We start from the raw sequence: 18,448 nt of genomic DNA on the forward strand, positions 1-18,448 counted from the left end.
TTAGCGCGTAAGTTAGGGGTTAATCCTCATCAGTCTTGATGACAGAGGTTTCAGAGTCCCCTACTTCCAGCCTGTAATAGTGGACCTGTATGGGATTCATTTGTATAGTATCTCGTACAAAAGCCATCAGTTTGTTGAACCTTATTAACCCAAGAGACAAGAGACTTAGCAATGCCTGAACAGTCAGTATAAAAGCAACACTCTTTTTTAAGGGTAACACATAACTCCCTCTATCAGAGGAGTAAAAAGTGTAAACCTCTTCTATTCTGTTTATAAATGTCTTATATCAGAATCTAAATCTATATAAATACAAAACTGATCATAGCTTTGATCTAAAGAAAACTAAGGAAATCCCTGTTCCTGCTCTAGTCAATCTCAAACCCAAAAAACAACTATAGTAACTGTGGTAGTGGGTTTTCTCCTAATCTAAATTCCCACTAAATCTAAAACAATCTAGTTCCCCACTAAATCATAAGTCAGGGAATCAAGAGTCCAATAGAGCCACCCTGGAGATATGGGTGGTGATGTCTTCTTCAGCACTGATAACTTCCCAAGTCAGGTTTACTCATTGATCTGTTCCAATTTGAAGGCAATTGTGAAGCATCTTCATGTTTCCTGTGAAGAAAAAATACGCTTCTCAGGGGGTTTCTCCTCCCTGGATTTGTTATTGTTGTCTATTTGTTTAATCAGTCTCTCTGGCAGCCAACGTGCAGCATCTGCAGTTTGGGAATATATGCAAACAGAACCTCTTCCCCAGATAAGCACTGGATCTGGCCCATTCCAGGTTCCAGTTAATGGGTCTTTCCAGAGGACTGTTGCAAAATTCTTTTTGGTATCAGGATGCCAGAATCTATCTGCAGCAGATTTTCCTTCAGAATCCAAATTTAAAAAATTTAAAATGAAGAGTGCATGATGAAGGATATTTCTGGGGGATGAGGGAAGATGAACCCATAATATGGGTGCAGTTTGCCAAAAAACTGCAGTAGGAGTCAGTTTAGTGTTAAAAATAAGAAAATATAAAGGCTTAGAATAATTAATATGAGTTACAAATTGGGATGAAATAGCATTCTCTACCTTCTGTAAGGCTTTTCTACCCTCCTCTGTTAGAGCCCTGCCAGATTTAGGGTCAGGATCTCCCTTGAGAATATCAAACAGAGGCTTCAATTCTCCTGTTGTAAGTTTCAAATATGGTCTTAGCCAATTAATGTCTCCCAGTAGTTTTTGAAAATCATTAAGTGTCTTAAGGGAATCAGTCCTCAGTGTGGCTTTACTATTAATAATACTTGGACCATTAATCTGAAATCCTAAATAGGTATATGGGTCTTGTAATTGCACCTTTTCTGGTGCTATTTGTAACCCTGCAGTCTGTAAAGCTGTTCTAAGATCATCAAAGCACTGGAGTACCTGTTTTCCATCTTTTCCAGCTATCAAAATATCATCCATGAAATGAATCATGTAAATTTTCTTCCACATAGTTCTAACACCCTCTATGGCAGAAGCCACAAACTTTTGGCACAAGGTAGGACTGTTAGCCATACCCTGAGGCAATACCTTCCATTGATATCTTTTCATAGGTTCTCTAAAGTTTATAGAGGGAATACTGAAAGCAAAACGTTTTCTATCATTAGGATGTAAGGGGATAGTAAAAAAAACAGTCTTTTAAATCTATAACTATTTTAAAATAACCTAAAGGTATGGCCACCGGTGTGGGCAGCCCAGGTTGTAAGGCTCCCATTTTAATCATGGTTGCATTAACAGCCCTCAAGTCTTGCAACAATCTCCACTTTCCTGATTTTTTCTTAATGACAAATATTGGGGTGTTCCAGGGAGAGTTACTCTCTTCCAAATGCCCTGCCTGTAATTGCTCCTGCACTAGCAACTGGGCAGCTTGTAATTTTTCTGTGGTTAGGGACCACTGATCCACCCAGACGGGCGAGTCCCCTTTCCAGGTGATGGGATCCGCACAACGTCCTAGGGGTGCAGCTGAATCAGTAGCCCCCATCAAAAATACCCCAAGCCTCTTCTTTCATTGTTACCATAAACTTCAGTAGGATGAATAATTCCATCTTCACCTTTTCCTAATCCTTTGCCTGGGGAAGGCTCAGAGTTTACCATTTGAGCCATGATTACTTCATTAGGGCTGCACATAATCAATCCCAACTGGGATAACAGATCTCTGCCCCAGAGATTAATGGGAAGGCCTGAGATGACATAGGGTTGTATATTTCCTGTATTTCCTTCTTTATCTTTCCACGTTAGCACCTTAGAGCTTTGTAGTGGATTTTGACTTTGGCCAATACCCCTTAAATTGGTTAAGGTTGGGGTCAGAGGCCAGGTAGCAGGCCAATCACTTTGTTTTAGGATAGTCACATCAGCTCCTGTGTCAACCAAGCCTTGGAATGCCTTTCCATCTAGCCAGATTGTCATCATAGGTTTTTGTTTAACTATAGGCTGTACCCAATATGCATCAGAGGAACCAAAACCTTGATCCCCTCTTTTAGGATTCTTATATTTGTGATTAGTAGGGTACAATGGAAGTAACAATAGTTGAGCTATCCTCTTTCCTGTAGGAATGGTGACTATATTCTGAATTGCCTGCGCCATTACCTTAATCTCACCCTGATAATCATTATCTATAACTCCAGGAAAAATTTGTAATCCCTGCATAGTAGTACTGCTTCTTCCCACTATCAGGCCAAACACATTTGGACAGAGTGGTCCAAACACTCCAGTGGGTAAAGCCTGAGGTCCCATTTCTGGGGTTAATACTGTGTGGGTGGCAGAACTGAGGTCCAGTCCTGTGCTTCCTGGTGTTGCTCGACTAAGTTCAGAAAGGGATTGGTATTTGCTGGTAGGACACTGACTGCTCCATAAGCCTGTTTTGGCTTGTGTCGGTTCGGGGCCTGGAGCTGGCCCCTGTTCCCGTTTCCCTGATCATAGAAAAGGGTGTTACCTTGTGCGTCTCTTTTAGACATACAATGACTAGCCCAATGCCTTCCACGTTTGTAACGTGGGCAGAGCCCAGGCTGTTTTCTGGGCTGTCTCTGGCTTAACTCATTTTCTACTTTGCAATCTCTTGCAAAGTGTCAAGGCTTACCACATTTAAAACATACCTTTCTGTCTCTATTTACCAAAAAATCTCTTACAGATTTTCCTTGCATAGCAGCTGCCATAGCTAAGCCCTGTTGATAAGAGGGACCTATGTCAGAACAGAGTCTGATATATCCCGTAAGGTCTGTCTTTTTCCTATAAGGTCTAATGGCCGCTTGGCAGGCAGGATTAGCATTTTCATATGCAAGTTGTTTCACAATATCTACACCTGCCTCTGCATTGCCAAAAATCCTCCCTGCTGTTGTCATTAATCGATGAACAAAGTCAGAAAATCGCTCATCAGGCCCTTGCCTGACTGCTGTTAAAGATGCACCAGGGTCTCCCTTTACCGGGAGTTTACGCCAAGCCTTCATGGCTGCATTTTGAATTTGAGCATATAAACCTGGGTCATATTGCATCTGGTTATCACTAGAAGCAAATTGCCCTTCTCCTACTAAGGCATCAAAGGACCAACCATTGCCTGCCTGAATGTTTCTCCTAGCTGTCTCTTTACAATTCTCATGATACTCTGATTTCCAAATAAGATAGTCTCCACCACTAAGAACTGCCCTCACTAACATATTCCAATCACTAGGAGTCAGCCACTCCTCTGCAACAGATTCTAAAATTGCAAGAGTAAAGGGAGCAGTGGCACCATATTGAGATACTGCATTTTTTAATTCTTTAATAATTTGAAAATTAAACCCTGTGTGATGTCTCCAAGCAACCCCTTGAGCGTCTCTGGTCTCTGATACAGGGAAAGCCTTAGCGTCTCCCTCCTCTGGCTGATCTGTAGCTGAACTAAAGCTAGAGGATAGGGACTGCCTTTGGACACCAGGTTGAGGAACATGAAAATCCGGGGGATTTTCGCAGTTAGTCTCTTGAGACCTCTTCCCTGTCCTTAATTTCTGTAACTGGTTACTTAAGCCCTGATACTCTTTTTCTAACTCTATCAGTTGTTTAAGGGTAGTAATTTTGTCCTGTAACTCCTTTTTAGGATCTACAACCATTGTCTCCATTGGGGGAGCACTTGGAGGTAGAGGCACATAGGGAAAGGGCATTTCAGCGTCATAAAATTTGACTTCCTCTTCCTCTCGGTCAGCACAATCTGGCTCTGACAAATTGTCATCAACCTTTGGCTGTATTTTGGATTCTAACTTATGCCTCTTTTTATTTTGAACCAAAATGACAGCATTCAAGAACAAAAGCAGAAAATTAACACATGTGAGCAGCAAACAAAACCAAAACAGAGAGTTGAATTCAAGCTGACAAATTTCTTGTCCCATTTTCATTACCTTTCTCGAAACAAACCAAAACAGAGAGTTGGATTCAGGTTGACTAATTTCTTGTCCCATTTTTCTTACCTTTCTCAATGCAGCAGATTCCTGCGGCAACCAACAGATTCTTCTTCCGTAAAGTCCCTCACTGGGTCTCTCGTTCCGCTGCCTCTCGTTGAGTGCCAAACTGTCGCGAACCCCCCACGCTTGGGCACCAAACTGTTGCGCTTACTGGAGCCCGATGTTGGACGCCAAACTGTTGCAGCCCATACTGCCCGTTCCGGTCCGAGGGTCAGGGTCTAGCGAGAGAGAGAGAGAGAGAGAGAGAGAGAGAGAGAGAGAGAGAGAGAGAGAGAGAGAGAGAGGATAAAGGGGAAGAGACGCGAAGAATGGAGACAAGACAGAGATTCTGATCAAGTCTCGTCTATTGAAGGGAATTCGGAGTTATTTACAGGCTTTTGCCACGTGCCTTGTAGGCGCGTGGATACCACGTGCCTTGCAGGTGTTGATATGACGTAAGCCTTACAGGCATCTATAGCCTGGACAGCACGTGCACCGCAATGCCTTGCAGACGTGGATAGCACGTGTGCCTTACAGGCATGTATGGCGTAGATAGCACGTGGACAGCACGTGAACTGCAATACCTTGCAGGCGTGGCCACCACGTGCACCTTGCAGCTGGGGGCAGTAAACAGCAACACAAAATATGTGGGATATCAGAGTGTGCTTCAGCTGTTGTAGGCTATTGAAAACCAAATCTTTCGTCAGGGTATATGGTTCCAGATGGCTGCAAAGTTGATCTAGCTGCTTTCTGCTAAAGTCGGCTCCCAACACTATACCTGGCTTGTGTATTGTTTGGTTAAATTGCTTCAGATAGCCTATTTAAGTTCAGAATAGGAAACATCATTTCTATATCTAACTTTAATAAGTAGCTGCCTTCCAACCCAGCTCTGAACAACTGACTTGAACAGAGAACTGGATATCCAAGACAAGGCACTTATCCCCAATATTTAATATCCATTAATTTCATAGTGAAATAGCCCAGTCTTGAGTTCTCTCTCATATTAAGGTTATACCCTGGACATAACATTTACACAGTGATATAACTTTACTTTGGGAATAAGAAAAGAAAGTCTTCGGTTGTGCCTGTGGCTCAGATGGTAGAGTGCACAAAGCCCTGGATTACCTACCCACCAAACTGAGTGTGGTGGTGCAAGCCTGTAATCCCAGCATTCTGGAGGTAGAAACATAAGGATCGGAAGTTCAACATTGGAACTGGAGAGATAGCTAAGTGGTTAAGAGCACTGAGTGCTCTTCCAGAGGATTGGGGCTAGGTTCTCAGCATCTACATGCCAGCTTATTAGCATCCGTAATTCCATTAGCAAGGGATCTGATGCCCTCATCTAGTTTCTTCCTGCACCAAGCCCAAATATGGTGCATAGACATACATGCAATTTAAAAATTCACACACATAAGATAAAATAAAAATAATTTTTAACTAAAAGAAGTTTAAGGACATCTTTGGCTACATAGCAAGTTTGAAGCCAGCCTAGGCCACATGAAATCCTGCCTCAGAGGATAAAAAGACAGAGAGGCAGACTTCTAAACAGGGAATATTAGGCTGTTGTGGTCAAATATTTACTTAAAAGACTACATTGATTTGCAGATTGGACCTGACCACTATGAGTTCTTCCTCCCAGTGACATTCCTATTTAAGATATTGATTAAAGACTTTTCATGCAGGAAGCATTTTTCTTGTCAGTTCAGTTATGCTGGCTTTTGTAATAAGCTAATTTGATTTCCTTTTTTAACCTTTGTTTGATTAGGGGAACAGACATTTGCATTAAAATTCAAGAGAGATGAAGTCTATCATCGATCTTGACTTCCTCGTGGACCTCTTGTACTCAGGGAAAGATGATTTAGAGAATGTCAAGAGTCTTGTGACAACCATAATGAGATAGGGGGAAAAAATCACTCCAGACATATAAAGCATTGAGGGCGTATTTGACAGAAAGGGCAATCACATTTGCTAGATATGTTTTAGAGAAATCAAATTCAGGAAGTTTAATTTTGTTCTGAGGCCAAGTTATTAAAAGATCTATGAGATAAGCTACCATTAATAAGTATTTCAAAGTTAAACCAAAATATCCCCCAACAATTGGAGATTATACAAAACACATGCATTGTAAATTCTAGTTGTGTGTGTGTGTGTCCACTCATATTTGTTCATGTGGAATGCATGCACATGTGTATGTGGAGGCTAAAGATGTTATTATCCTTCCTTAATCTCACCCCACCTTTTTTGGGAGACAAGGTCTCTCACTAAACCTGGATAGCTGGCTATCAAGTCCTAGGGACTCATCTGACTCCACCATCCCCTCCAGTGCTGGAACACAGGATTTGTGCATCCATGCCTTGCTTGTATGTGGCTCCTGAGCAATGAACTCAGGTCTTTGTGCTTGCTCAGCAAACATCTACTAGTAAGCAATACCTCCAGCCCAAAATCTAGAGCTTTTTTATTGTTTTGTTTAGTTTATAAATGTTTCTGGTAAAACATTACTTCAGATGAGTTTATGATTCCATCCTTTCTTGCTTTCTCTTAGAATAGTGGGATTAAACTTGTTAACCCAAGAGCTACTTGTCCAAAGTTAGCATTCTTTTACAGTAAGACTGTGGTGGTTTGGAAGAGAAATATTCCTCATAGCCTCTCGTATTTGAATCTTGGTCCTCTATTAGTGATGCTGTTTGGAGAAGTTATGGAATCTTTAGGAGACGCAGCCTTGTTGGAAAAAGTATATAACTGGAGGCAGGGTTTATAGATTCTCTCTGCTTCCCAATCACATTCTTTGCATGTCTTCCCTGTCATGATGGACTCTGTTTCTGGAACTGTAAGCCAATATAAACTTTCTTCTTTAAGTACTTTGTTACAGCAACAGAAAAGTACCTAATATAAGGACTTAAAACTATGTGTAACTCTTTAGAGTAATTATGGACTCTGCACCATTTTCTGTGACCTCCATATCTCAGACCCATTGTTCCTGTATAATCATTGTGATTGTATAATCACTCTCAAAGAGATATTTATTTGTAGCTAGTGTGATGATGGTATATGGCTATAAACTAACACTCGGGAGTCTAAGGCAGGTGATCTTAAATTGGAGGTCAACCTGGGCTACATTAGACTCAACTCAAAAACAAAGAAAAGGGGATACTTATAATAATTGCATGCTTTCTGGGAGGAGGTACTTCTCTTTTTGAGAACTCTATTAGAAACGTAAATTTAAGTATTTTATTAGCATATGTTAATTCTACATAATGATGGTTTCATTATGGCATTGTCATACATGCTTATCGTGTATTTTGACCATAAGTTCCCCTCCAATTCTTTTTTTTAAAGGTTTTTATTTATTTATTATATGTAAATACACCGTAGCTGTCTTCAGACACCCCATAAGAGGGATTCAGATCTCATTACAGGTGGTTGTGAGCCACCATGTGGTTGCTGAACTTTGAACTCATGATCTCCAGAAGAGCAGTCAGTGCTCTTAACCACTGAGCCATCTCACCAGCCCCTCCCCTCCGATTCTTATAGTCCTCTTTCCAACTAAACCCCATTCTATGTGTGTGTGTGTGTGTGTGAGTGTGTGTGTGTGTGTGTGTGTGAATGAGTTAAATTATCATTGCTTATAGGACCGTGAGTGAAGTGTCATTTGCACAAGCATGGGCACCTTGCCAGTGTCTATACCCTGAAGAAAATGTCTCTCCTCTGCTAGCCATTATTACCTGCCTGTAGATCCTTGGAGATGACAGGCTATTGATGAGCCTAATATTGTATAGACCCTATGCATGCATTATCAGCTTCTGTGAGTTCAAGTGTGTAATCACCATGTCATCCCTGCAAGACCAAATTACACAGTACACCACTCCTTCCTCTAGGGAAAAAAAATGAGATTATAGGAGACTATAATGAGTTTCCTAGTGTGTTAAGTGTTCAGAGGCCTCTTAATCTTTTTGTTATAGATACTTGGAACACTTTTCTGGTAATCTTTATGGTAGTAAAAAGAAAATGTACTAAAAGGAAAGGAATCGGTTAAATTCAAATAACCACCTGCCTTCTTCTTAGTTACTAATTGTGACAGTTACTATTGATGTCCATCTATAGAATCTGCAATCATATGTCTGCACAAACCTTCAGGCACACGGGGATTATTTAGGCTCTGGACATGTCTATGAGGGACTAAAGGAAGTAAGAAAACCCATTCTATCAGTTGGATTGGGAAGGACTGTTGCCTGAGCTTGTGTCTTGAACTGTACTTAAAAAGCTGAGCATGAGTATTCATCACTGTTTGCTTCCTGACTGTGGGTGCTTCTGTCACCATGACTGACTGTAGCCTTGAACTGTGAGCCAAAATATTTTTTTTTCTTTTAAGTTGCTTTTGTTCTGTCTGTGGAGGTGACCCAGCAGGTGAAGGTGCCAGCCATACAAGCCTGACAACCCAAATGCCAACCCTGGAATCCACATAAAAGCCACACGTGGTGGGACTCATTTATAATCACAGAATTCCTAAGGTGAGGTAGCAGAGAGAGAGAGACAGGAGCATCACTCAGGAGCTCATAGGCCAGCTAGATCTAGAGTACACAGCACAAAAGAAACAAAACAGACAAAATAGAAGTCAAGAACCAGCTCCCAAAAGCTGTGCTCTGACCTCTACAAGTATACTATAGCATATGTGTCCACACTCACAACATTTGTGCATGTAGTAAATAAACAGATAGGTAAATAAGTTGATTTTGTCAGGGATTTTATCACAGCAACAAGATAAGTAACTGAAACACCAATGTGATTGGCCTCTCCCAATGCAAGTGAGTACATTCTCATGATTCTGGACGATCTCTTCGTTTCTCTGAATCTGACATGGACTATGTTTACTAAAGGTAACTTTGCATTCTCCATCTGACAGAAATGGCTCATCTTTAAGTTCAAGTTTCTACATTACATTAATTTCAATTATGGTCTGACCATATTGTATTGTCATATATATTATGTATACTTAGGTATAATTATATTACCATTGATGAAGCTCAGTGGTAGACCACTTACCTAATATGCATGGCATCCTGGATTCCATGCCCCTCATGTGCATACACATACATATATACATAGTTATGTGTATATGTGTATATAAATGCTGTGTGTGCACATGCACCAGGGATAGGGCCCAGGGTCCATCAATGTTAAGCAAATGCTCTAGCACTTTATCTTCTTCATCCCTCATTTTTAAGTTAATACACTTCCCTTTTAAGCTAAACCAAGCTAGAACTCTAGAAAACTAATTTTTTTAAAAACTCAGTTAAATCTGGAAGTGAAAATATCTATGAAAATACCTAGTGTTTCCTTCTTTTGTGGTAATGATATAAAATTATATGATAAGGTCATCAAATAAAGTAGCTTACACATATGAGAAACATTTTTAAGTCACAAAAATGATATAATGGAACACATTTGACATCCCATGTAGTTAAGCAGTTTAGCTGTATGGATGTCATAGTGACAAGAAATTCTGTTTGTGGCACTGAATCTTCATGCTACGTAGAGGCAGAATATGCAGAGCATGTGGCTGAAGAGTCCTAGAGATCCACCTTCAAATGTCTCATCTGGAGAGGCCATTAACTGTTCTTCTTTGTCAGGAATCCAAAAGTATCTACATTAAGTTTTGTATTCTGTTAAAATCGATGCAATGCAATATAAATTACATGCAGAAGATAATAATCTATATATTATTCCAATTCATAAAATTGCCAAAACAGCAATTTTAGTTGAGACATTTATTTGGACCTCAATTTTAAACATGTCTGCAAAGTTCTACTCTCAATAATCCTCAGTGTGGTGAGAGAAAACTATCCCAGCACCTAGGAAACACATCAGACTGGTCTAGCTTGGAGGTTTAGAGGGCAAACCAGTTGTTTCTGAACTCTTCAGTTGCCCTTCAAATCCATTAAGCAGAATTCCTTATCTCATAACACTGAGATTTTACAAGAGGATTTTATGTGCAGTCTATAAGCATAGCTGCCAAAACGTTCAAATTTGTTTTAATAAGGCATTCGCTTTGGGCCAGGCTCAAACCCTGATTTTGCATACTCTTCATCTCTCCAGAGTTTCTGACACTTGGTTGATTGGTGGGAACCATGTGCTGTTCACCTCAGCCAGCCACCCATTACTTCAAGCCAACGATAATTGCTAAATATGACTAATGTCACATGGGAGGTCACAAGGCTCACCTTGAACCTTCATTCCAGTTCCAAGTGTTTTCAAGGTTAATAGATTGATTTTGAGCTGAGATGTGATGCACTTACAAAATGGAAGAGAATGAAAAATTTGGCATCACCAATCTCAGATAGACATAAATGATTCATTTGTTACATTTGGATTGTTGCCATGAAATTCATTTGATATATATCACCTAGTTATATTCCATCCAAGACACTGGAAAATAAATTAACGATACATTTTAACATTAGCTGACTTTGCCTGCATACACACACACACACACACACACACACACACACACACCAGGGTGAGGCAAATCAGGGAAAGCTGACTTTCTCATTCTCAAAGCTCAAAACTCAGCACACATATAGTCACTTGCAAAGATTAAGACTCTCTAACACAAAGCTAAGCTAGCTCTCACTTCTAAACAGCTTGGCTGCTGATGGCTCCCTAGGTCTCCTTGCCTGATACAGGGATACATGGCATGCCTGCTATTCATGTTGAACAGCCTGGACCTTGAGCTTTATTTAGCTCCTATGAGTAGAAACTCTGGGTAACAGAGAACCCTCCCACCACCTTGTCTGCTTTTCTGCCTGTGAGTTCTGAGCTTCATTTTCAGTTTCAGGTGTTGAACTTGGAAGTTTCTAGCTTTTCATTGATTGTGCTGCCCTGGGTTGAAGTGTAGCCCAATATTGCTAGAACATGACTCGCCAAAAAGAAGGCCAGCATTTTCGAGGAGAGTCCTTCAAGGCTCAGAAGCCCAGAGCCTGTGCTTCCTTCTTTCAAAGGTGCAGTCCTGGACTGGGGAATGTGGCTGCATTGGTAGAATTCTTGCCTGGCTTGCAGGAAGCCCTAAAATTCTATATAAGTATGCATGAAACTGGCATGGTTTGCATACCTGTGACACCTGTACTTTGGAGGTAAAGACAGGAAGCTCAAAAGTTCAAAATCACTTTAGTCTTCAAGCTCTAGTTTGAGGCTAGCCTCAAAAACTCTTCCTAAAAACAATTGCTGTGTATGGTGGTACGCTCCTTTAATTCCAGGACTGAGGAGGCAAAGGCTGGATGATCTCTGAATTCAAGGCCAGCCTAGTCAATAGAGTAAGTTCTAGGAAAGCCAGAGCTATTTAGAGAAACCCTGTCTCACAAAAACAAAAACAAACCAATAACTACAAAAGGCCTGCAGGATGGCTCAGCTGGTCAAAGGGCTTGCTGTGCAAGCCTTATGCCCTGAATTTGATTCCCAGAACCCCTCACTGAAGGAGAGAACCAACCCCTGAAATCGTCCTATGGAAACTCTTTAAAAGTTCAGTTCAGCTCAGTTGTAAATACAGTCTTCATCAAACCTCTCTGTTTGGGGCTCAGGGAGTTATGAGGAAGAGGGAGGGAAAGATTAAGAGTCAGAGGGAATGGAAGACACCAAGGAAACTGTCTTCCAGACACAACACGACTGATGCACATATGAACTCACAGAGATTGTGGCAGCATGCACAGGGCCTGCACAGGTTCAAGCCAGAAGGGGTCTCAGCACTGAGAAGGGGATGTGGGCATGGATTCGCACCCCTAACCAAGCAACTATCTTCAATTGACACCTTAACCAAAGTAAAAATTAGTTTTCCCCCACTGAAGTCTCACTGGGTACATAAACATATTAACCATACTTAAGGGTGGGTTTCATGTCCAGCACTAGATGGTCAATACAAAATAAATTTAATGGTATTTTTGGAGATGTTTTGGCTCATATTGCTTTGTTTGGGCTTTATTGGGGGGGGTGTCTTACTAGTCTTTTGTTTGTATTTTATGATTTCCAATTTTTTGTTTTTATGGGTTTTGTTTGTGAGTGTGCGTGTTTCTTGTGTTTTGTTTTTTCATTTTTAAAATTCTGGTTTGGGTTTTCTTTTGTTTGTTTGCCTATTTTTATTCTAATGAGAGAAAAGGGGAATGGGGTTGCATGGGTAGAGAAGAGGAGAGGATCTGGGGGGAGCTGGGGTAGGGGAAAACATGATCAGAATATATTGCATGAAAAATATTTTAAGTAAATAAAATGAATGAAAAAAAATCACCACCACTACCACCACCACCCCAATGCAAGGGATATTGGATAGTTTGTACTGTGACTAAAATGGTTACCAGTGATTCTTCCTTTAATTCTTTTGCCTTTCCTGGAGTTCCTGAGTCTGAAGAACTGGATGATGATATTAAAGATATTATGGCTTTAGACTTTGAAATCATTCACTTTCTACATGAGTGTATAATCCTAAACTCAATGTTACACTTTATCATAGAGAAGCTACTGAGGATGGTGATGATTATTATGATGAAGAAGGTTGTAACTCTTTGCTTTTCCTACCATCCCCTTTGTTCCCAGAAACGATAACTCTTTGCTTTTCCTACCATCCCCTTTGTTCCCAGAAACGATGACTCTGAGACTAATTATTTATTAATAAAAGTTTAGGCTACAGCCTTGACTCTGTTCTCTGGCTAGCTCATATCCCAGAAATCCAGTTTATTCTTGTCTAAGTTCTTCTACTGATTACTTACCTCTTCTCAGGTTTATGAGACTGTCTTTCTTTCTGTCTGGGCAAATCTCCTGAGTTCCTAACTATTTCCCAGGATTATCTCTCTTTCCGCTTGATGCTCAATGTCCCATCTCCTATTTTCTGCTTCACTTCATTGGCCATAAGCTTTTTTTATTGACAGGAGATGCTTATAAGAGATTCTCTCTACAGAAGGTGAAGAAGCTTGTAAAACAATGTTTACCAAATGAGCAAAATAGTTCACCATATAACTGGTTGAGAAGAAAGTTGAGTGATTCATGTATTCTCTTGCTATGATCATTCATTGAGATTTGAGATTAATTTTTTTAAAAAATATGATTTTAGAATTTCATAGCCAAACAATATATATTTCAATAAATCGTAAAACTAAAAAGAAGCTGGGCAGTGGTGGTGCATGCCTTTAATCCCAGCACTTGGGAGGCAGAAGCAGGCAGATTTCTGAGTTCGAGGCCAGCCTGGTCTATAGAGTGAGTTCCAGGACAGCCAGAACTACACAGAGAAACCCTGTCTCGAAAAACAAAACAAAACAAAACAAAACAAAATAAAAATAAAAAGAAAACTATATTGTAAACAAAAAATAATTCATACCTGACATGTTGCAGGTATTCATAAAATATTTGTTATCCATAGTGATACACACCTACAATCCCACCACTCAGGAGTCTAAACCAAGAAAACCATGAGGTCAAAGCCAGTTTGGGCTGCATAAGGAATTCTAGGCCCAGATACCTGACATGTTGCAGGTATTCATAAAATATTTGTTATCCATAGTGATACACACCTACAATCCCACCACTCAGGAGTCTAAACCAAGAAAACCATGAGGTCAAAGCCAGTTTGGGCTGCATAAGGAATTCTAGGCCCATCTGGGCTATACCCCCCACCTAAGAAAATGTTAAAAAATTTTCCATACGTGATCAAAATCTAGTGTTGATTTCTTACTTTCCACCCAATAAATGTACCATGATCAAGTGATAATGACTGAATAAATCTTTTACAAATTGATATTTAACTTCCTGAACATTCTCCTCTTTAGTTCTTGACTGTGGTATTATAAAACGTCAAATTAACAGCCTAATCAATTCTCTCTCTTTTTCTCTTTCTCTCTCTCATGCATGCTCACACACAAATATAGTTCATTCCCTTTACTCCACTGGCCTGGCTAAGGGCTTAACCTTTGGTTGACTGGCCTTTATTTTCCTGGTCTTGATGGCTAACTTCCTGGTTGTTTAGTTCTACAGGGGCTTCCCTTTCCATACAGAATTGCAAGAAGCCCTTTTTCCTGCCCTGGTGTCTATTGCCCAGTTCTCTCTTTTCTCTAGCTATGAGTTCAGCAGGTCAATTAATCCGATTGTCCAAAGATCAGACCCATGCAGCAAGAAATCTCTATAACAGTCAAAATCAAGGACCTCAGATGCTTCTGAGAAGGCTCTGTCACTGATCCTTAAGGTAGACCTAAATCCTATTCACTTGAAGATAGTATCAGGTTCTATTTTATTCATAGAGTCTATGTTCAGAAGGAATGCAGTTCAGGACCAGCATGAGCTACATAATATGACTCTGACTCAAGAAACCAGAAACACACACACACTGGGATCAATTGCCATGTACCCAAACAACAAATCATGTTTGTTTTTTGGTTCTGGTTTTGAAATTTTTTGTCATCACTATGTTACAAAATAGAAAATGAAGGAAGATGCCTGTTGTTTGAAATCCATTTAACTCAGCACCTCTGAGTTGAAACAAAATTTAGGGAAGACTAAACATTGTAAAATGTATCTTCTTGAAGAAAAAACAAAAAACAAAATTTTTAAACTGCTATTGTTTTAATTACAACTGTCAAGATTTTTCCAAAACCTGGAAAGAGCATGTGGCATGATAGAAAATCTGAAGGTTAAGCAAATCCTGGTGGCATGAGAACTAATCTATTGAACTCACTTCTCATTTAATGCTGTGTCAATGCTAGCTGCCCTACCCAAGAAGCCTTGGTGCCTTGGCCTGAAACTCTGAAGACAATAAATAAATAAATAAATAAATAAATAAATAAGGTGGAAGATTCTGAAGATGAAATGCAAAAGATGGAGGAGGCTGTTCAAGGACAGTAAAAAACAGAGAAGAAAGGAAAAGTTCTTTTTCTTGCAGACTAAATCTGTGGATTTGGGTTTTTCCCCAATATAGTGGCTTAATTTAATTGCCTCTAAGTTTTTTAACCATAATGTAAAACCCTGTACAACAAATAACCTACACAAAGGCCACAGGTATACATCATTACAGCTTTCAAAATTGAAGAGAAATGAGAGAGAAGAGGGAGGGGAGAAAGAGGAAGAGAAGAAAGAACCAAGCTTGTCTCCAACTCATCATATAGCTAAAGATAACCTTGACTTCTGATCTCCCTATCTCCACACCCAAATACCAGTGTCATCAGCCTCCATGCCCCATTTATACTGTATTGGAAGTGGAACTCAGGGCTTTATGCATGATGGGCAAGCATTCCATCAGCTGAAAGTTGGAACTGTTAATGCAAACCAACAAGGGATCTATTTCTCACTTGTTACTATTTTGCAGCAACATCAGTCGGGCAGAACTCATTTAACAGATGATATGATATAGGAACTAGTGAAGCTAATGCTCAGATGAAAGAGCTGGGAGTGATCTGAGAGATAATACAATTTAATGCCCTCTTGGCAGAAAGAGAAACAGAGGGTTACAGAAGGAAAGAATGGGGGTAGGGATATAGCTCAGTTGGTACAACACTTGCCTACCATTACACATCTTAATCAGTGTTCAGTTGCTTTGAAGACACATCATGACCATGGCAACTCTTATAAGGGAAAACATTTCATTGGGGCTTGCTTACAGTTTTGGAGGTTTAGTCCATTGTTATCATGGCTCAGAGTATGGCAGCACATAGGCAGACATGATGGTGGAGAATTAGCTGAGAGTTTTACATCCAGATCCAAGGGCATGGGAAGAGAGAGAGACATTGAGTCTGGTTTGCACAAATACCTGGATTCCATTCTCAGCACCGGATAAACCAAGTGTGGTGATGCATGTGTTCAGGAGGTAGAAGCAGAAAGATCAGAAATTCAAAGCCATCCTTGACAATGCAGCAATTTAGATGTCAACCTGAGCTACATAAGATCCTGTCCCAAAGGGTGGGGGGAGGAAAATGGGACTCAGTAGCCAGTGACCCTAGCACCAGGAAGTCAAGCCATCCTGAGCTACATAGTGAAACTCTGTCATAAAACCTGGCTCCCTGCCCACAACCCCAAAATGAGGAATAATGAATTTAAAGTCAGAAAGATGGTCCAGGTAAAACCTGGAATTAGAATCCAAATAAAAGTAACTGTTTCCAGATATTTTAGGAATTAGGAAAATTTACTGTACTGGGTGTAAAGTAATCACAACACTGGGAAGCAGAGGCAGAGGCAGAGGCAGAGGCAGAGGCAGAGGCAGAGGCAGAGGCAGAGGCAGAGGCAGAGGCAGAGGCAGAGGCAGAGGCAGAGGCAGAGGCAGAGGCAGAGGCAGAGGCAGAGGCAGAGGCAGAGGCAGAGGCAGAGGCAGAGGCAGAGGCAGAGGCAGAGGCAGAGGCAGAGGCAGAGGCAGGCATATCTCGATGAGCTCAAAGCCAGTCTGGTCTACACGGTGAGTTCTAGGACCACTAGGACTTGGTAGAGAAAACCCAGTCTCAAAACAAACAAATAAAAAAAAAAAATCCCAAAGCAAAACCAAAACCAAAAAGAAAAATTCTCACACACTGCATAATCAGAAGGACTGGAATTAGGATCCCAGCACCTTGATATAAGCCAGGCACCTAACAGATTCTGTTTGTAACTCCAGCTCTAAGGGATCCCACACACCTCTCTGGCTTTCACATATATAGAAGTCCATATACCCACCTGAACACATGAATATACACATATGCACACATATACATACATACATACATACATACATGCATGCATACATACAGTCTTTATAAATAACACTAAAATAACCACCTTTCCACTCTGAATAGTTATCAGCATTCATTGTAGGGACAGGGAGTGCTGGGAGTGCTGGAAGCTGGGGCTGCTTTCCCACTCTGAAATTTGTAACAGACTGTTTGTCAACCACTAGCTTGTGGTCTCCACATCTTCTGAGGTGTTTCACAATGGTTATAAAATGGAGAAGAGATTAATGAAGTGCTTTCCTTATTCCTGAAGCCAGGTACTTTCATTCTGAGATCTCTCTCAGAACCTCTTCCTACCCCATCCCACCTAGCTCACTCTCAGTTTTATCACAGTCATTTTTAAAACATGAAGTATGCTGGCAGAAAGCACATGAAAAGTGATGGGGAAGCCCCCATGACCAAAATTCAAGTAAAACTACATATTTGTGTCACTGTGGGCTACCCCTGTTAAATTACCTTCCTGTTGTCTTTTGCTGTTTAATTTCATAAGAGTTCCCTTCCAGCACTCACCTTGGGCAGAGACTTATGGAGACAACAGAGAATCTTGGCAGAAACTGTTGCCAGGGGGTAGAGAAAATGGATTTAGCTGACAAAAAGCAGAGTTGCCTATTCAGTCATGGGAATCAAAATGAGTTTTCCAATCTTATGTGAAAGGGGAATTTGATGGGGTGGGAAAGGCGAATTGAACATCTGTCTCTGCTGCTGTCCAGTTCCTGGATGCCAATCACTCACTCACTGTCAGGGTCTCTTTACATCCTTCCAGAGTTGAACCAGCCTAGCTACTCCTGTTTATCATCCTTGGGGTCAATCATGAAACACTGGCTGATAGTAAAAATTCTTAAAGGGCCTGGGGAAGACATTGGAGAGATCAGCCAGGAGAGGGCTTGGTGAAACTCTGAGCTCCTTTAAGTACAAACAGGAGTGCAGAAAATATTTTTTTATATAAAAGTCTGAAAGTGAACTCCTTTCACTGCCAAAGTAATTGAACTTGGAGCTATGCTACCACCGTGCCACTAGGAAGAGGCCTATCTTTGCTTTTTCCTGAGATCCACAACAGGAATGAAAAGTTCTTCTGAACTGTAGGTGTTCATTTGCTTTTGGGAAGGTAGAGACATAGGCCCCTCTACTGTGATTGAATCCAGAGCATGTTCAGTTCAGAGCATGTGAACTCCAACTTTGTCAAGTCTGGGAGATGAGATGTTAATATAAATTCGAGTCTTTTCTGCACTTCTCCCAAAACTTATTCTTTCTGCAACTGTGTGATGATTCATGCCAGGCAGAAACCTCTATTAGTTTGCTTCTCTC

The sequence above is a fragment of the Arvicanthis niloticus genome, chromosome 18 (assembly GCF_011762505.2).
Source record: "Arvicanthis niloticus isolate mArvNil1 chromosome 18, mArvNil1.pat.X, whole genome shotgun sequence".
Classification (NCBI taxonomy): domain Eukaryota; kingdom Metazoa; phylum Chordata; class Mammalia; order Rodentia; family Muridae; genus Arvicanthis; species Arvicanthis niloticus.